The sequence below is a fragment of the Notolabrus celidotus genome, chromosome 14 (genome assembly GCF_009762535.1).
Source record: "Notolabrus celidotus isolate fNotCel1 chromosome 14, fNotCel1.pri, whole genome shotgun sequence".
Lineage (NCBI taxonomy): Eukaryota > Metazoa > Chordata > Actinopteri > Labriformes > Labridae > Notolabrus > Notolabrus celidotus.
In genome coordinates, this window is record NC_048285.1 from 25,151,939 (window position 1) to 25,173,316 (window position 21,378).

A 21,378-nucleotide genomic window follows, 5' to 3' on the forward strand; every position below is an offset into this window, starting at 1 on the left:
GAGTTGGATAATCTCTTAGGAGATGGGCAGGATGTGTTTGGCCCAGCGCTCTCTGTAGGCCTGCAGAGCCTTGGGGAAGAAGTGGTCTTGATCATTCCAGGGTGAGTGCCTCTCTAAAGGACCCTTGGTAGGTGGTCAGGAGCCACAATGGGAACAAAGCCTTTTCTGTTGTGGCCCCATTTCTGCTTTTTGTCAGAGAGATAGATATGAGGTTTTTATTTCTAAAGGAATGCAATCATTGCATCTGAGTTTAGTCATCTTTTAATGAAGAGCTTTCTTGCTTGTTCCATTTAAGTTCCAGAGATGCCTTTTATTGGCTGTTGCGCCCGTGCAGTGGCAGTCTACTTTGATGTAAAGTGGGTTTAAGCATCTCCAGGGTCATCAAGCAGTTTTGAAGGCATATGTGGAAGGAGTTTATTTGGCAGGCTGTGCTTATGCAATGTAGGAAGCAGATATGCTCTTAGTCTTTTTGTGAGTGCTGACCTGTGTTGACAAACTTGTTCCCATGATTCTTATAAAAGCTGCTTTAGTTGGTGAGGTCAGCTCTTCAGAATTAGGCTATTATCTTCTTGCTCTCTTGACCGGCTGAGAGTGGAAGGCTGAGGACCAGAGCTCAGATATCAGCCGCTCTTTCTCGCATGCCCAGAGGCTGTCACCAAGCCGCTCACTGTAATCTAATCAAGATGGGGAAGGAGAGAACTGTGTGTGTTTGTGAGCCGTAGGGTTGATGTGGACTGTGGGGGGGTTGCTCAGCTGGCATGGGCTCTTGTCTTTGTGAGGGTTATGGTTTTGGGTAGAGTACGTAGTTTCGGAAAGAAGTAGGATATCTGGTGTACAAAGATGAAGCAAACTGTTCTTTTCATCCTGATTTAAATACTTTTGTGTTTTTTTTTCTATTATTTTGTGGTCCGGTTTGTGTCTTGCACCTAAAAAGTTGAAGATTGAATCATCAGTTGGAGACTCTCACACTTTGTGAGTCAAATATTTGCACTTTTATTGATGTACACTGAGCAATGTAGGAGCAACAGCATGGCAGGCTGTAAAATGAGCCACCACTGTGTTCAGCAGTTTTTCAAAGTTAGGATTTCCCCAAGTTTTCTGACATTAAAAGTTTTTGTTCAGTAGCCGAATTACCCAAAGAGGTCTCTTTCGCTTCAAACCAAACAGACCATGTAATGAAACCAGTAAAAAACAACACTCAATAAGCATTTCACATTAAAAATTGTTCCCTCTGACACTTTTCTGGATGGTTTTAGGATAGTGAGCCTGACTGCTTAGCTAAGGAAAATAGTTCATCCATTTAGTGATGTTGTAAAAATTGATGTAAATATGCCTTTGACAGTAAGACAGTAGTCTGGCCAAAACAAGTTGCCGATAAATGTGCATTTGGCATGTAGAAAATAAGACGCACGTAGAATGATACAAAGGAGTTAAACAGAGGGATTAGCCAGCATAAACTTTTATTTAACAACCAAACTCGATTCAGTCATCAAAATACAGAGCAGAGCTTCAGTCCCATCCTCATAAATCCTGCTACATCTAATGTTAGCCAAGCTTGTCAACATAAAAATAAAGAATTATTCCCAAATCAAACATAATTATCCAAATGACCCGAGAGGAAAGTAAAAAAATGAAATAGTAATATAAGAAAAATACAAAGAACCTCAACTGCTTGGCACATTTTCCAAGTTTCCAAAGGTCAGACTGCTAAAAATACTGCTCTGCACAGTCGAAGATGATATACAGTGTTTATTTCTGAGGTGGGTTTCTCAAGGAGAAAAACAAGACACTCGGCAGGGCTTTTGAGGACCAGAGTGCAGAGCACCATTGGCTCAGACTCAAGTTTAGGCTGCTTATTCTGTACAAGGTTCAAACAGACCCATAATGACAAGCCACTGTGCTCCAGCAGCCTCTCTCCTGCTTGCTCTGTTGGTGTCTCTCGCTCCTCTCTCTGCAGCTCATGCTTAACTACATATAATTATGTTGTTGGAGCAACCGGGACGGAACCCTGACGGAGAAGAAATGCTGTAGAAAAAGAGAAAGTCCCAGGCAGAAATCTCTCTTCATGGAGTCGTTTGTACTTCACCGTGAAGACATGACAAACCACGTGTCTGATTTAAGAGAGCATCAGACAGTGTCAGAGCTTTCTAGATTTCATGTTGGGTGACATACCTTAACTGTTACAATCTAAACACTTGAAGAACACATGTTTCATTCAGACTCTTTGTAAGTTGAGAGAACTTTTTTATTTCCTGCATTAACTCCAAAGAAGGAAGACATGGTTTTAATTGTGTTTACTTTGCCTTGCTCTCCCCCCCTCTAACATTTTCGCTCTAAAAGCTAAAAACACAACTCTTTTTTGAGTTGTTATTCTAAGAGCCTGGCTCTTACAGTTTCCTTTACTCACCAGTGATTGTTAACATAATCCAAGTTTCAACAAGTCCTGTTTTGTCAGGCTAGGAGAGCTAACCCAGTTTGTTTGGTTTATCATTAACCACACGTACAGTGCAGCCCGCAATCTCTCTCTATCACAGCCTCTTAACCCAAAGCCTGCGCTAATGCATTAACCGTGAAGCCTGTTTGACTTGTGTTTTCAAACAAGCTTAAGACAGGATTCTTTTTCTATTATGTTATTGCTTTCTTTGTGTTAAAGACGCCAGTGTCAAATAAAGAACTTCCTTTGTGCACAAGGTTGTTAGAGAATGAGAGGTTAGGCCACACTGAAATTTGACCTAGACTGTTACTTAATGTATTTTATCATATACCAAATCACTGGAAAATCACATTTTCACAAAATACTGAACAAGCATGCCTAAAATCTGTAACACAAATATGTGCTCCAACTTCAACTGTTCTACTGCAGTATTGTCCTTTATCTGGTGCTCTCTGTGTCCCTGAGTGTCTCTATGAATAGCCCGTGTGCCTTCCCCTGGAAGCAGAGATAGTAAAGTGAGGTAATGGACGGCACACTGCTCCACTTCAGCAGGCGATAACCTCGGGGCCGGCTGTCTAGCGGCCTGGCTGCCTGCACAGTGCTGACCGCACAGAGCTGGCCATAAGTCTCATATTGACACACACACATACACATACACACGCTTCAGAGGCAGGGTTTACTTTTTACAGCCACTAACAACAGAAGCAAAGGGATGTTTACTTGAATTTGGTCCATTGCACATAACTCCATTCTGCCAAGTTTATCTCAGAATCTCATTGATCTCGATGCTCCTGTTGAAATCTCCTTCAACACGTGTAGCCAGCTGGCCTGGCTGACTCTCCAATTGTTGGGGGAAGGTTGGAGGGGAGATTGTGGATATGTTGAAGGAAGCAGGGTTCAACATGACAGATTTGGGGGGCCATGCAGGAGGGTCATCTGCGGAGCGTGGGGACAGTTGGCTGGCACGCACCCATCCAAACCTCCCACTGATATAGGACGGTTAGTCTGTTGATTACATCTGTTGGCTTGCACAGACTTCTTAGGGGATTTTTATTTTTTGGTGCCTGCTTCAGCACAAGCCCTCTCTCTCTCAATGAAGTTATCTCTTTTTCTTTCATCAGTGCTCTCACCCATCGTAACTTTTTACCTCTTGCTATTCTTCCACTGCTACAAATGGGACAAGTCCTCTGAGTTAAACAGCTTGTTTTTTACCTGGTGGCACACTAATTATTAATTTGTCGCATTGTTTACTCGTTATGAGAGCAGTATTTAGTGCAGCAGCTCTGTGTCATCCCTGTCCCTGTCCCTGTTTTTGTTGTCATTTTTTGGGATCATCTGACCTTTTTTAACCCCCCCCCCCCCACGCTCAGAATTAAGGAGTCCTAAATATAAAAGAGTTATATGAGGAAAAGAAAGAGTGAGCAGGGTAGACCAAAGTAACAAAGAATAAGAGAAGACTAACAGAAGGAGAAGAAATCAGGACAGCTAACCCCAGAAGAAGCAGCAGAAGCAGTAGTGAGTGTGCTGGCGAGCTGCCAGGAGACTGGAGGCAGAGTGTGTTACAGCTCTGTGGCAGTTATTTGTCTCAGGGAGGTTCACAGCAAATTGGTGCAAACGGCACAGCCAGGGTCGGCTTCATGAGTCAACATGCAGCCGAGGCGTGGGCTCCGCACCACAGACTCGCCTTGGCCTCAACTCCAATCTGTTTTATGCTGGAATGCAGACAGAGCCATTCTGCAATCTCAAAGCCCAGTTGTGCTTGTGTGCGTTTTCGTGTGTGTGACTGTCAAAGCTGAACTCTGCCTCGCTAAGCAAACTTTCTTTTTCCATAAAAAAGTTTTGCCTGCTTACTGTTGGATAAACACAAAGCTTAGCAAATTCATGTTTATTCATTTAACAAATCATGTCGTATTTTGTTATCTCACCCTGGATAGCTGCAGCATGTGTGATGTTGTTCAAGGCTGTTTCACTCCCATGCTGTTAATCTTAAAGTTACAGCACTTGGGGAACAACTGGCCACTGTCTTTTTATCCTTCCACACAGCACATTACTGTCAGCTCAGTCTGTAAAAAAAAAACAACTCTGCAGGGAAGATATGTTCTGCACATGCATTTCAATCAGCGTGTTATTAATCCATATATGCAAAGAGCAATTTTTATCATGCATGTTGCGTGTGGTCTGTTAAACCGAGCATATTTAGCCCTTCAGGGTGTTTGCATAAATCAATGCACCATGTAATTAAACCAGAGGCATGTATTTGCTGTGTTGGGTCGATACCTAAGCGTCATTTAGAGTAGAGAATTTCTGCATCACAGAACAATAGTGGCATTGGACAAAAAAGTGCAGAGCCTCTTTCAGCACTCTGTGACCTGGATACATACCTTAAAACTTTGACCATGTTGACTTGATATTTGTATGAACCACTCAGACTGATATTGGCTGACAAAATTGACCCAAAGCTCAGATGTCACTTGCTGCTGTGACAGCTGCCTGGAATGAAGAACAAGAAGATGCTCTTGTCTCTTTCGCTCATGTAAAAATGTGTCAAATGTCACACTGATTTGGGGAGTTTCAGAGCATGTTTTTCCACAAACACACACGCATATCCTCGCCCACGCATGGCCCTCCCTCCCCCACCAAAACTCAAACTGCTGGATAGATGCTAGGCCAAGTGCTGAAAATGCTCACAACGGGAAAGAGAGCGGTGGAGCCGAGGATAAGAGCCAAAGCGGGGAAGCAGGGCAGATTTTCTGACAGAGTTAGCTGCTTTGTGTTGTTTTACAGCGAACACTGGCTCCGTGCCTAAAGTGAATCTCACATCCTGCAGAGTGAGAGACGGTAGTATGAATGGCTTGGATTATATAAGAATGAAGCCATTTGATAGAACCAGATTGGGTGAGGCAAGACTTCCTGTGTCTCTGTGTGTTTGTGTTTAACTCCATCAATCTGTCATTGTGTCTACACATGGGTTAGTGAACAATGTCTCGTAGAGTTTTGTATGACAGAGTCCGTACATGAGCTAAAGGGGCAGGTGTAAAGGAGCCTGCCCAAAATCCCATCAATCACTCCATGCTCCGCCCGTCTCTGACAGCCCACTGAGCCGGGGAAGTCGGGGGAGACATGGCATCCAAAAGTACAACAGAACCTCCTTTCATTCCTCCTTCTGTCTCCTTTTTTCTTCCTGTAGGAAACAGAGGATGAGACAGAGCTATGCTCAGTTTGAGATTTATAGGCACGGAAAATTCAAATTAGCACATCAAGAAATAATGGCATGTGATTCCTCGTGATTCCCAATCTGTATCTTATCATCTGTATTATCAGATTGTCACGGGATGAATTTCGGAGGAAATTGCTCCATAAAACAATAAATACAGAGCTTTGATGAATGAGCGACTTTTTAATGGTGACATAAAATACTTCCTAGAAAGGCGTAGCCTGAGTTAGACACTTCAGAGAGATAGACGTTTGAATGGGCGATCTCTATCTATGTAAAGATGGGAAATGAAATGCATTTGGTGTGTTCAACGCAGCTGTTTCACAATGACATCCACTTTGTTTTTGCCTTTTAGATCTCCATTCAGAGTAAGTAGAGAATGGTTTGTATCTGTTTAAGGGATATTCCTGTGTTTATTCTGTATATATTTTGGAGTCTAAATGAAAAAAAGAAACAAAAATGTGCTCCTGTGGATTACTGTTACCAGCATTCATGAGACGTCCTGTAATAGTTGCAGTTAATCCTTAAGGGCATACAGTCATTTTGCATTGGGGGAAATTATCCCTACAAAGATAGTGTTTTTTGTGGAAAAGGAAGATGCTTTCTTTTAATAGGAACATCCAATGTAAAACCACCAAACACCATTCACAAAACAGTATCTTTTGGTCGACACACAAATAACATATTCACCTCAGGGGTTAAATAACTTTTACTGAAAGTGCTGAGACATCAGCCCGGTAGGATTACATCCCATCCATCACATTCTGTTTTAGGCCTGCTTGATGAAGTAACTTTTCAAACAAAGCCAGAGATTTTTGAGTCATTTATACCCCCCAAAACAGAGCCCAGTTTTAAAAATAGTGGAATTACCCTTTATGAGACTGGGGATGCTGATTTATGGAGTCAACTTTAAGCACTTTCCACTGTTTCTGTAGTGGTTTTTGTGGTCCATCCTTCTACGCGATGACATTATCCAGATATCTCTTGATGTCTTTGCAAAAGAAGACCTACTGCACAGCTTTCTGTCTCAGTGTGTGGATGCTTCCCCAAACTCCTGTACGTCAGAGGTTTCCTTTCCTCCCTTTTTTTCTCCTGGTCGCCACAGTGACTGCTTATTCATCTCTATGTAATCCCTGCCTCTGGCTACAGGACAGAACAGGATCACTGGTAGGGTTGGTGGGAGCAGGGTCCCGGCTGAATAGTGGAGTATGATATTAACAATATGAAGTGCTAGTATAGAGCAGATAAGATAATGTATGTGGGCTCTTGAGTCCAGTGGTCCTGTAGTATCACTCATGAGGACCGCTGATAACAAAGTACTTTAACTTCCTCTCCTCTTGAAAAGCATCTTGACTGTTTGTGTGGTGCATGTTTTAGTGTGCAGTGAGTGTGTTTTTTCTGTGCATCTTTTATCAACATGTTTCCATATTTGTCCGACGTGTTCCCCTGGCCCTGCTCCACATGTGATAAAAGCTCTTGGTTGCAGGTTGTGTGTCAGCACTTGTGAGAACTAGATGAATGTATGCTGCTGACTCTAATCTCTGCTTCTTCTGCAGAGACCTGCGTATTACTCTTGTTGCAAAGTGTAATCTCCTCTCGGTCTGAGCCTCTCCTGTGGCCAGAGCGAGGCCGCGCGTATGTGTGTTTATGTGTCTGTGGGGTTAGTGCGTGCGTGTTTGGTCATATGACGAGGTGTTCTGCTCTGTGGACATGCTCTGGTTATTAAACCCGGGTTAAGCCCTCACTTGAAACCTTCTATCATGCTCCTCGATCCGAGAAGTTGGAGTCAGGGAGGATTAAGGGTTTGGGAGACTAGAACTTCAGGGATTTTTCAGACAGCATTTTGGCAAAATTTGAAAAATGTGCTCAAGGGGCACGCATGGTGCACTTAAGGTGAGCCTGCAGGGACCTGGTGATGGCCTGTTTTTTCTTTTTCCATGTCTTCACTTTTTACTCCCAGGAGACAGACAACCAATTCGTCACGTATTGATGGTTTCAGCTTGCAGCAGAACGCTGTGTGTACTGCTGGTGAAATGAAAGTAGGACAACAGAACAAAAAATATCTGGCATTTTTACAAATATTATATTTAAAATCAGTTATAACTTTGTGCCATTAGCATCATAAAGAACATTTATTTTATCTACATATTGGCTAAGTAACAGCCACTTGATTGGTTTGGATTTTTTGGCACTTGTGAAGCAAGTACCATAAAATCCAGCGAATAAGACACTTTTAATTTCTTCTTTCATACACTGGTGTGACCAATACATCTGTAAAAGAAATCAGAGAGAGGTATTCTATTGTGTTATTTTTGTCCAGAAGATGGTGCTCGAAAAAGCAAGCAGCCACTTTGCTGTGCAAAACATGCTGGATATATCGCAAGGCAGACCAGTTTCAAGGCACCAACAGCTTTTCTCCTTCATCAGGTCACAATCCTTCATTTAAAGAAAACAGTGGTATACTGTTCAGTATATAAATCTTGTTGAGTGCTGTTTGATCAGGGCCTCCAATAACTAGCTTGAGCATCATGTTACTGCCTAGAAATAGTGTGAAAACATGACCATTATACTCAGGACTCCATCCACTACACATGCTGAGTAAGAGAGCTTCTTCACATAAACATTCTTCTCTTTTATTCCAGTGAACTCAGAGTGTTTGTTGTACATGCTCATATCATGATAACGATAAACATTGTAAGCTGTGAGTTATTGTACAGCCCTCATATGTGCCATGCTTGTGCAATATCACCTTTTACCTGATTTGTACTCCCATTCATTCATGCTATCTCCTCTTTTCTATTCCTGAACTGATAGAGGGAAAATATTGAGGCGAAGACAGAGTTTTTTTTCCTCAGTACTGTGGAAATGAGAAGAAATGGGAAAAGAGCAGAAGGGGGGGCATCTGAAATTGTATCACAGTTGTAGCTAGTTGCAGAGCCTGGAGCAAGACACACAGAAATACCTGGTGAGCTAAGCATTCGACCCAAACACTGATAATGATCTGCTGCATGCTATCCGACTACAAATGAAGTGCAGTCAACTTGCTGCTGACTGCGGATAGTCACAACCCTGCCATTACTCAATGACACATGCAAACAGGGGATACATGATGGCATTCAATTCTCATCTAATTGTCCTTGGTTGCCGTGGTAGCTAATCTGATCATTAAAGCAACAATTGAGGGAAAATTAGTTTCTCCTTGTCGTGTTGCTGAAAATAGGGCCGGTATGAACGAGTTGTTGCTCATTATCACTCTGTGGTACTTGCATGCAAGCTCTCTGTTATGATGACCTTTCTGTAATGCTAGCTGTTCACTTCTGAGCCCCAGATATTTAGCATTCTATGTCTCATGTTGCAAATGAAAGGATTCACTTCAGTATTGCAGTAATGATGCACTAATGACAAAGGACTTAGAGAGAAATGAGAGACATTAGAAGCAACAAGCGAACTCTGAGCATAATTGAAAGTGTGCAGGTCGTATCTGACTTTTTTTTAAACATCTGTTACATCCTATTATCTTCAAGAGTGTTGTTTACACCACCCCAGGCTTAACTACATGTGTGGTGACATAATCATCCTCATTGGAGTGTGTGTAAACATATACAATAGTCTAATTAGGAGCATAAGGAGAAGGGTAGTGTCACTGAGCGATGAATAGACCAGATACACTCTCACCTCTGCTTTGTGCCCGTGTGACCTTTCCAAACAGGGTGTGGCAAGAACACAAAAGGAGCTCCGTGTAACAATATACTGCAAAGAGGTGGATAAAAGACAGACAGGGGGACGTCATGTGTAAAATGAGGAAAGTAGAGAGGATCCATTGAAAATTCAAACAGTAGTCAGTTTGCTGTGGGTAAAGTTTGAAATAGCTGACATCTGACTCAGTGAGGCCCCGTATTGTATGACCATAGTGCTGCTGCTGTAGGGCTCGGGGGTGACATTTCTATTCTCCCTTCCAGACCCCCCTTCCCTCTCTCACTCTCTCTCGCTTTCTTTCTGGCACTAGTATCAGATTCTAATCTGTCAGTGGTGCCTCAGCTCCATTTAGTCGATTGGCTCTCATCTGATGGATGAGACAGAAAGTCCCTCAGTGACCGAGCGGGATACAGCCAGTTTTTATTTTCAGAGTTCTTCACCTAACACTTAAGATTAAACACTTGCCTATGCCAGGTTTCAGCACTTATTAAACAGTTGTCCATTATATTCCAGTTAGAGGCATTGTAAAACTAGTTGAGTTCTCTCCAGCCTTACATCATGAGCACTATAGTGCCATGTTTTGACCTCACAACCTGTTCAGCCTTCCCTGTAAGCATCCTGCCGATAATCACGGTGTGGCAGCAGATGATCTCGGGCCCTGGCCTTTGCGTCCACTCTCGTTTTTCCCCGTCAATGGGATTAGCAGAGAGTGCAGACTCTGCAGGTGGAGCCGTAAGTTAATTTACCCTCACTGTTTGGAGCTATAATAGCTTATTGATTGCCTGACAGAGATGCAAGAAGCAGCATGGAAGGGCACAGAGAGGGTAGAGAATAAGTTAATCATCGCGCAGTGTGTTGCCAGGATTTAATCACATTACCCAAGGTTTACCACTGCCATGTAAATTCACTTTTGCCCTCTGAGGAGTTGGAGTGACTGCTCTGAGACAGAGGGGACCCTGCTTTCCTCAGCTGCGGTCAGGTCCCTGTCGGCGTGGTGCTCTCTGCCCGGCACCCGCCTCAATCCTGTGGGATGCAGGCTCCCTGCCCAGGGGCCCTGGCTTAATTCATGTTAAGCTGTTGGTTTAATTTTAGCTATGCTACCCAGTGGTGACCTCCATCTGCTATAGTGCTGCTCAGGTTGTCTGAAAAACATCAGCCTGGCCTCCAGGATTCAGTCCATAACTCCCAGACAGCTGGTAGGGCCATCACTCACTTCTTCCACGAGCCTTTCCCAGGCTAAAGTGCTCCTGTGCAGTGTGTACAGTACAAGCAGGAAGTCTGGGTGTATATATATATATATGTGTGTGTGTGTGTGTGTGTGTGTGTGTGTGTGTGTGTGTGTGTGTGTGTGTTTCTCAGAGGAACTCTGGCCCATTAGCACTCCCATCATATACACATTCTCACCACGGCTGGTTACCTGGAAACTGCACATGCTGCTTTTATTGGGCTGGTGGCACTCTAGCTGCCAGCACAGATTGAGAGAATGTTCCCCTATTTTAACAGCTTCAATGAAAGCTGCTATTAACACTGTGCTCTGTATTAGTACACGTGCTGTTGCAGAGCTGAGTTACTCGACTTCATCCCCAGCTTGGATGGATTTTGTAGTCATGTAGGACCAAAAATCCACTGCCCAACATGTTTACGGTGAGGGTATCACATTGGCTTGTGTTTACACTGAAAGCAGCAGAACCAGGTTAAGCTGCGGTCAGAGTTTGCCCGAGCTTCAGCCTGGCTTCTATCAATCTGTCTGCGCCCAAACACCCCGCTCACCAAAACCAAAACAATGGCACAGAGAAGAGAGAGGTGAAGGAGTACAAAAAAGTAAACACAGAGACAGAGAAATGTCAACCTTGCACCCCATCAAACACACACGATCACTGACCTGATGGTCAAATTCCTATCTGGCAACACAAAAAGAAACATCTGGAAAAACTGTCCACCTTTACCCAAATCCAAACATCTCAAAGTCTCCCCACTGCCAGGACTACAGGTACATCATTTAGATTTCTCTAAATGATGAAAAGCCTTGATGTGATTGGAAATAATTGCAAAGACTCTTGTGCTTTGAGATCAAACACGCAGACGGAGAGATGAGAACAAAGACAGGGATACATTTTCGGAGAGAAAATAGCAGACAAGCTGCCATTAAGCATTGGATGAGGGAGATGGAGGTGGCTCCAGTTGGACGGAGCGTCTCTCTTGGCTCGTGAGGGAAAGATAAGGGGACAGGTGGTGTTCTGTTCCCTCAAAGATCTCCGACAGCTGGCAACTCTCTCGCTATAAGCACACTGCCATAGAATGTATGCGTGCGTGTCTCTGGGACTGTGATATGCATGTTTGTGTGACATTTGTTTGTGAGTGCGTGTGTGTTTATAGCTACATGTGCCTGCATTTGGTTGGCTGTTTGAGTGCTTGCCAGCTGAGCTATCTCCCTAAAGCCAGTCTCTACTCTCATACCTTTTTTTTTTTAGTTTCCTTGTTCTTTTTTCTGCTTACAGACTGCTTTTGGCTATTGGCCATCTTTTTCTGGTCTGTTCAACAAGACTCATATTCTTCTTCTGGTGAGCAGGGCTTCAGTATGTAGCAGTGATGTGTGAAGCCAAGCAGTTCAGGCTTAAGAAACGGCCTTTTCATGTTTCTCAGTCTGTTGTTTGTTTATTGTTGGCTCTTACCAATACTCTTGCGCTTTTTTTTTGAAGCCTTTGGACTTTGTCTTTGTCATATTAATACAGCTTTATTTAAGTTTTTCTGTCACATAGGTGTTGTTTATTGTGTTACCCTTACCTTAGATATTAGAATACTGTGCAGTAGTTATGTGTATTCATTCAAAGCCCCCAGAGGACCAAATCCAGAACAGCCTCACTATTTTAAGATGTATGTAGATATAAGAAATACAAGTACGTATCAGTCAAATACAGAAATTCTGTCATTTAAGTTTCTATTTATCAGGTTTTGGCGTGGTTGTGCTAACACAAATTTATTAAAATAAAAGCACAATAAATCACACAAACCAATTACAGGAAAAAGTCACATGATGTCTGATTATGGGCTGCAGATGTTTGTTTTTAGGCGCCTGAATTTTATCATTGGCTGCTGATTAACCTTTTTTGGTGCCAGGCTTTGGACTTCAGCATTAATAACTTTAAGAACAGAAAGGGCATTTAACCTTATGTTGATCCTGTATGCTAACGGTGGTGAGGGATGGAATTGATAATTTCCTCTAGTAAGGGGTTCTCTTTACTTCACTGATTTATGTCTTTATTTGATAGGGCAACTGAAAATAGGTAGAAAATGGTAAAAAGAGAGTTGTGGATGGCATGCATCAAGTGGTCAGATGGGAATCAAACCTGCAACCAGTGTGTTCAGGACTTTTGGGCACCTGCAGTATCAGCTGAGCCAAACCAGCACCCCAAAATTCAAGACTCTCAACCTTAACATCACATTTGCATGTTTACAATATTAAACGTTTGCCTTCCTTATCATCCTCATGTCGTCACTGATGACCACTTCTCCATCCAAGGCAGATGTCAGGATAACAGATGAGACAGAAGGGACTAAGGATTCCTGTGTGTCAGCCTGGTAGTATGTAGTCTTCATGTACTCCTGTTAATTCAGAGTTCTTTACTGTGTTGGTTTTGGGCTCGTTCCACATACAACTCTGTGTTTGATCGAGCAGTGTAGCGGTAGCCACTAAGAGGAGCTTGTGTCATCTCGGCTTTTGTTTGCAGAAAGAAAAAGAGATGGCACTAAATGGGCCAGAGGCGGTTATTTGCTGTTGGCAAACACAAACTGTCCTCAGCGGTGAAGCACTCAGTTGCCACTGTGGCCTGACAGCTGGCTTTCATCCTCTTGGCACTGCAGAGTCTCTTCACAAAGCGAGTTGCTCTTAAATGTAATTCATGCTCTTAAACTCTTCATGGCCATCAGGTTCTGGTGGACACTCAGGATAAAGACTCCCCCCTCCAGCTCTGCTTTCGTCAACAAAATGGAAATCTGAATCCGAGACCGTTATTGATTGATGTCAACTGTTACAAGTGCTCTCTTTTTTTTCTTCCCTGTGTTTTACCAATGGATCCTTTGAAGCCACTGTGATTCCTTTCAGCCTCCAACCTCCAATAGAAGCCGCCCGCACCTGATCCATTGATGTTTCTCGCTCAGAGGTCATCTTGACTCGGATGGCCTCTTTGTGGTGGGAACTTTTTCATATGCAAAAATTGATGACGCTGATTTTAGATGAAATAACTTCTCACTAGCACCATCTGTATCCACTCTCCACTTTTCTATAAATATATTACTCCCCACCTGTCTTAATTATAAGCTGTAGCCTCCCATATGAATCACAATGATGTGAGTGTATTCCTGATCTAATCAGCTGTTAAAGGACATTTGATGTCCCTTCAGGTCCATAATTACGCTTTCCTGCAGCCAGTCTTGCATATTTCATCATTCATGCACATTGACTCCAGATAGCATGAATCCTGTTAGCTTATCTGAACATGCAACTCATCAAATAACCATTTAGACTCAAGCTCTTTGTAATTAACGTTTGCTGAGACAATTCTGCAGATCAATAATTTCTAATTGCTTGGGGCGTTTCACACACCCACCCACCTCTTAATAGAAATTGTGCATAAAAGGGAAAATCTTCATAGTGTATGAACATTTAAGCTTGAATGGGGAAGTTTTCACCCAACAGAAAGCGATTAGATTCACTTTTCAGTGCCTCCTCAGGTACTTGAGGCATCTGTCCTTCCTATGACTGAAAAAGTTATTTTCTGAATAATTGAAGGAGTACTGTGTCTCAGCAGTGACTGTGCAAAAAAAAGAATGCTGCAAGAAAAATAATCCTTAGCAGTGACTCCATCACACTCGGAGGGTTTTTTTTTTTATTTCTCCTGCGAAGTGTGTCTGCTGCTTTACTTTCAAGCTTGAATTGTATCAGAGAGAGTTTCTTACATCCTGTCCAAGATTCCAACTGTTCCCCCTGAGGCAAAGCCACATAGAGCCAGCTTTGTCCCCCAGAAACATTGACTTTATTATAGCTGCCCTCTTATGACTATAAATATATTCATTTTAAACATCAACTGTTTTTCATCTTGGCTATGAAGTTCTAAGGAGTCCTAAAACATTCACTTTGGCATGGACAGAAGGACACAAGGGAAACGCCAGCTACCATTTTTGTGCAATGCAGGACGTCTTTCTTTGTGGATGTCTCTTTGTGGATGTCAGCCAAACAGTAGAGCTTGTAAATCCAGAATTTTCTTTTCTGTATGCGTGGATTTGATTGCTATGGTTCATGGGTCAGATTGCTGTTTTCCAACTTGATAAAACCAGCGAGTCTTCAAACTGAAACAAGCGTGCATGAGTGGGTGTCAGGATATTCCCCTGTGAGGCGCAAATTCAAAGAGGCTGGACAGAGACATGTTAAATAAAAAACTAGGCCAAGTTCTCGGTAGACAGCTTTTCTCTCTCACATCGTCTGGAAACTGTCACAGGAGAAGAGATCAAGGTGACCATTTCGCCCGTCCAAACAACCCTGGAACCCATCGCCACTGGCCGCTCATTCCTGAGGGCAGGCCGAGCAGAGCATAAACCCTTAAAGCAGGTTTAAAACAAACAGTCTGGCAGGGAGGCTGTGTGTGGCTTTTCTGTTCAAATGCCTGTCTTCCTCTGTGCTGTTCTGCAGAGCGCTGTAGGAGAAGCACCGTATCCCTGTCTGATTTATCTCTGCAAGGTGAGATAACACTCTCCCTCAGCCCCGCTGGTAAATCCTCTCAGCCACAGATGGAGAGCAAGCATCAATCCAGCTTGTAGACAAAAGGTTTGCTGGATGGAAATGGTTGACTAGACATTTAATATACACCTGTGTTAGCTTGACTATCTGGCCTTTCCTGAGGAATTCAGGGCAGTAATTGGAAAATATCTTATCTTAACAGGCTTCCTATTGGTCATGGGCTTTTGGGAGTGTCTTTAAGGAGACGGGCATGTCGAGGAATTTGATCAATTTCCAGGACAAGTGGTGGATTATTAGTCCATTTTTCAAACATGTATATTTAATTGAATTGTCCTTCCAATTTTTCATACAAGATAGTCATTTGCAGCTAATTTTCTTCTTGGAGAGCTCTGATCTCACGGACCATTTATCACTCCAGAACTTTTCTAGCATATAAAAGCCTCTAAAAACACATGGAGTACAGTTTTTAGGAGACTGCTCATGAAAAGTCCTAAATTATTAAATAACAGACAAAACTGGGGACCCAGCCATTTTTCTCGATAGCTCCACTGGTCCCTTGCAAACACTCATATTAGCTAAGTACTTTAGGGACCTTATTCATCGGTCACCTTTGATGTCAAGTTAAAAGACCTTAAAAGACTCTTTGAGTCCACTCCTGTAGAACAAACTTCAACAGATGCTCATTTTTTCTTCTCTGCAAATGATCAAAAGTGAGTTTGTGGAACAAAGTGAGACAGATGAGACCCACGGGAACATCTTTCAGCTGGGATGTGTGTATGTGTGCTTGTGTCTTCGCTTTGGATGTATGGACGGACACCAGATGAAACCGATTTATACCCTCAGCATGCCTGTATTCATCAGGGAGCCTCAGCATCGCTCCGTCCTGCTGACAGCACCAGCCAGTAATGGGCTGACAGAGCTAAATGTCTGGTTGTGACCAGTAGAGGAGTTATTCCGACTAATGTGGACTATGCCACAGGCCACATTTCGACCCTTGGGTCAGGGGCATGGGGAAACATAGAGGGTAAAGAGTGGTTAACTTAGAAAATCATACAAATGACTCATACATCTTGGGCCGCGTTTTAGCCCAGGAGGCACGCTGCTTCACTGAACTACAACGATTGTCCCCAGCTGTCCTTCTCCTAACAATATCACTCCTCTGTTCCCGATCCAAGGAAGTGTCAGCACCATATTTGTGAAAATTACAGGGATTGGTATTGGGATAATGAAATTTTGTTGTGCTGAGGGTGGAATTAGACTTTGGGTGATGAGTGAAAGTAGAGAGAAGTAGTGGGTTAATGGCGAACAGCTGTAGAGCATAAAGCTGGATGTTTAATCAAGTGATGGGCTATCAAGTGAAGTTTTAATGAAATGCCGCCTGATTTACATGATTCTTCCCCCGTTTTGGAAGCCCAGTGCATGCTCAGGATGCTGATTTAGAATGACAGGAAACATAGTGTACCAAGTTAATCTAACATTCATTTTCACAATCCTGCTCACATGTCATATGTATGATCACTGATGAAAGCAATGTGGTGGTTCCATGGAGAAAGTACGCAGGGTTTCGTGGCGGAAATGGAGGCTCTTCAGCAACATCTCTTTGATGTGGTAGAAAAAAAGCATGCATGGTGTCCCTGAAGAGCACTTACGTTCAGGATACATCCCTCCCTATGTGAGGCCCAGCTGCTATCAGTCTTAAAAGCAGGGTTTTACTGTACAGTAACTACCATTTACATGATAATACTCCCTGGGTATATAAACCACCAACACTAACATGTATTCTACCCGTTCCACTGCTTTTCCCTCAGTGTGGTGCCTATCATTACACTGGCAAAGAGCGAATGATAGGAATAAATGGAGGTGGTTTCAGTTTCCAGGCATAACCGGTCATCAGTCTCCAGAGATTTTTCCCCAGCAGTTTGGTCCTCCAGGATCGGCCCCAGACTGGCACTTTTGGGTGTCTGGTATCAGTAAGTGGACAAGTTAAGGACCTCCAATCTCCCTCTCCTTTGCTATTGACCTCCATCCTTGCACCTTTAATCCTGCCTGTCTCTGTTTATAAATGTTAAACATGTTGACAGTGGGTGCAGGGCCAAAAAAGCTGGTTTCGGGGGGGTAAGGAACTTTTTTTTGTCTTCCTGAGCCTGACTTCCCCACTTCCCAGCCAGCTGGGAGAGAGACACTTTGAGGGCTTAAAAATAATCGCTCCTTTTTTCACTGTGGGCCTTTCTAATTGAGCCCACACTGACCCCTGAATGTGACCGTGCCGTCTGGTTTCCATCGCAGCACTTGATTGAAATGGGGAAAAGGAGACAGAGATTCAACTCATTCTTATTTATTTATGTTTGGTCGTCCCCTGTTTTGCATGGCCCAGCGGTGGATTAACACTCTATAGATTGGTCCACAGTGAAGGGGCCCCACTTCCCTGACACACTCAAGGGGGGGCTGGAATGTGCAACACACAGACAGAACTAATGGTATATGAGAGGGGGAGGTATGAGCTGTCCACCTTAATACACCTCTTTACTGTGTGGGGGGGCTTCACTTGATGCATTTCTCCAATTCTCTGCCTCACAATACTAAAAGTTTAGAATGTGTTCCAAAGAACTGCAGCATTCATGCAGTCATGCAGATTGTGATAAGATTCTCACACTGGCTATACAGCGGACATTTTTCGGCCTGTGAAAAAGTCCTGTGGTAAACTATGTTGACAGCATGCTTGTGTACCAGGAAGTGCATGCAGGATGCAGGATCTTTGAAGGCTAAACACATCTGTCAAGGCCACAACACTGCATCCATTTATTCTAGTTTTACATGCTGCATGCTGTCAAACTCCAACTGACAGCTAAATCTCCTGGCTTATATTAAAACTAAGCCAGTGTGTAATTGAATATTTTTTAAATCCTGGTCATAGTACTCAGATTTGACCTAAAAAAACATCTGTAATTGAAGTATTGAGACCCCTTGTGCATCACGTTGGCTTTTTACAGTGTAGTTTCTTTATTTGGTTATCAGACTTCTTCATCTGAGATCATTCTCAAGATGCAACCATGTAGCTGAGCTTGGGTTTAACATGGCTTACGCTTGCCTTTTTTTTTGTTTAGTCAATTATTCAATACCTTTAAAGTTGAGATGTATCTTCGAGTTGTGCAGAAATCATCTAGCATCATTAGCCTCCAGCCTGTGTAGGTGTCAGTGTATGGCAAACAGTCTTTTTTGATTATCTAGTCTCTGTTATAAGGACAGACTAAGAAGTTCTGTTATTGGTGCTGAAGTCAAGTGAAGTAAAAGGAGACAATTGGTGCCACGTTATATAAACTGTGTAAAGTTACTATGGCTTTCTCTATGCAGAAACTCTACAGCCAGCTCTCTGATTCATACGCAGAAGTATTAAAGTGTCTCCAGGAGACTGCAAAGCTTCGACAGCCAACTTGTTTGATAAAACATCTCCAATTAAAATATGTTTTCTCTCTGTTGTTCTTTGTATATATTATCTGTATTTTACGCTACTCTCTCTGGAACAAGATAAATTGAATTAATTCAGCTGAGCTCCAAATGAGCCATTTTTCTGTGTTTAGTGATTTTTGTTGCTGTAGATTGCCATTCCTGCTAATTGAAAGACTTGTAAACTAAGTAACAGCCAAGAGACTTCAGAAAGCCCATCTGTATCCCTCAGTTGTTTGCTCACATCACATTCGCCGTGCAGATGTCGGCTGCAACTGTTCAGTTTCGTCCTCTGTTGATCTGCCGAGGTGTTTGTGTGTGTTTGTCCTTCGGTGGTGTATTGGGAGTTGTGTTGCAGAAACACAGGTCAGCAGCGTGACTGTCCCTCAGGCAGCATGCACGGGATAAAGGAGGGAGTGAAGGAGAGGCTGAACTATTATCATAGCTAGAGATGTTAGTTTTTTATAATTGTCTTTGGTTTGTGCCTCGGAGCTCATTAAATGTTCCCTGTAGATGCTTCGACTTTATTCTCCAAACTACTCTGCAGTAAAAGTTGACTTTATGATTTGGGTCATTGCTGCTTCTTGAATACAAAACACGAGACAAGGATATATATAAAAAGAATCCAGGCACATCTCATGAAACAAAGTTTAAAAGGTAGTTATAGAGATAAAAGCATCAAAGCTACCGTCTTGTACTTTGATGTTTGGTCATTGACACAATTGGCCTTACTGCTGTTTAGATGTTCAAAACTTTATTTTTAAAAATCGGAAAAACAGAGGACACTTACAGAGATGGGTCAAATATTGCAGCACCAGGTGAAATAGTTGAGCTGCATAGCCAAGATTATTAGCTAGACCAGCAGAGGACAAGGAAGAAGAATACTTGGTCTGTGCAAGACCAGGTTGTAGGAGTGCCCTGTTGTGAATGCATTGTCTAATGTCCATTCCAACATACAGGACATTCAAAAGTATGTGGGTAGTGACGGTTATATCCTTTGCACAATAAACAAACAACTGGAACCCTCTGTGTTGGCTCATTAATACTATTATGTGATAGAATCTGGATATCTGGGGGAAGAGGTGGAAACAGAAATGATGGATGTTGCAGGATGCTCATCTTAACGCTCTTAGCAGGGGTGCCAGATAATGCAGGCCACAGGAAGAAGGGACATGACTATCTTCCTACTTTAACACAGTCTGAATGCCAGATCTCCATCTGTTAGAGCCAAATTACTGCCACACCATGCAAAATACAGCTGCATTCAATGAAAGTATCACCTATCAACAGATACAGCTTTGTGAGTACAGAATGTACATTCATATGCAGCAAAAAATGTCAGTGAGACTGACTAGTAAATTAAACCTCTATGCGAATTAGAGGAAAAGTCTCCATAAATGCCTTCTATTTTCTTTCTGTCTTCATTTCCCCCCCTCTCTCTGTATCCTCCAGGCTTTTCTCAGTCCAAGCAGTGCTAGAGTTGACATTTACCCCTCCTGCACACAAAGAGCGCTGGCACACTGAATGGGGAATGGAGGGAGTAGCCGGCAACTCCAGGGCACAGGCCAGATGGATTAACTTGAAAGGCATGGCATTGTAAACCAAATTCAAATTAATCCCTTTTTTGTGTCCCCCGATGGAACAATGCTTCTTTCCTGGGCCTCAGAACGACATTGACGCTGAGGGGAGAGTCAGGCCTTCACCGTATCCGACACTCTATTCACATCACCGCTCTCAATTACCTGCCACAGAAATAAGGCACTTTTTTGACACAGGGAAATTACCTCCCATGATTCAAAGCAGGACCCATGAGCTGAATACATTTGAATTTTGAATTAAAGATCTTATTTTAGAGAAAATTTGTACGTCTGGAAACTGGTTTTATCATGTGCCCACTGCATTTTTTTTTCCAGGTCTGACTTGCATGTTTAATGCCAAAGCAGAGTCAGGATTTCCATATAAAATATTGTGGTTCTCAGACATTATGGCTCCGTCCAGTTTTCTTGGGCATGTCTATTTCCCCTGACAAATAAAAGTGAACTCCAAAACCCCTCTGCAGGACAAAATCCCTGAACCCCCCTAACCCCATTTCCAAATCACCTAAAGCTCTGATTTAACCACTGTTTGACCAGTGTATTCTTCAAATGCACTGTGGCCTCCCCATCATTATTATAAGAATCCCCTTGTTTGCCAGCTTCTCTCTGTTTTCATTGTGTTTCTCAATGATGCATGCTCTTTCACGTTTTATTTCCTTAAGACATTTTTCTGGGAAAGCCTGTTTGTAAATCACTATTAAATTCCTTTTGGAACCGCTTCTTAATTCTTCCTCCTCCCCCTTCTTTATGTGTGCTTTTGTGTGTGCGTAATGCACAGCAGAACTAGGACAAGGAGCTCCCACTGTTGCAGCTTGTATTATTTGACAAAGCTATTCATTAATTATCTTCCCGGCGCAGTCTTCCTTATCGCTCATTGTTTCCCCTTTTCTGTTTTTGCTTGGAGCACCTTGTTCGACGCTGCTCTAATCCCAGCTCTTTGTTAAAACATTCGCCTATCCAATATCCTAGGGAATGTGTGAAAGAATGTGAAAAAGCACAAGCTACAGATGCTAGTTTTTCCTGCTATAATCTGACTTCTTTCAGTGAAAAAGCAGAGAGGACTGAGAGTTTAAAACCTGTATTGAGACACATTGAGCTGAAAAATGATTGCTGTTGTCAGTCAGCTCTCTTTTCTTTACACATCTGTCCCTGAAGCTGTTTGTTGCTGACCGGGTGTAAGGACAGATTTATGTTGTGTTTAAGTTGGACAGAAATGTTTGGATTTATCACCAAAGGCTTTGGAGGGACTTACACACACATA

The 21,378-nt window shown here is 42.8% G+C and overlaps 1 protein-coding gene across 1 annotated transcript in view; it reads left to right on the plus strand.

Moving 5' to 3' along the window:
• Positions 1 to 21,378, plus strand: part of robo1 (roundabout, axon guidance receptor, homolog 1 (Drosophila)) — a 371,682-nt gene that overhangs the window by 257,391 nt on the left and 92,913 nt on the right.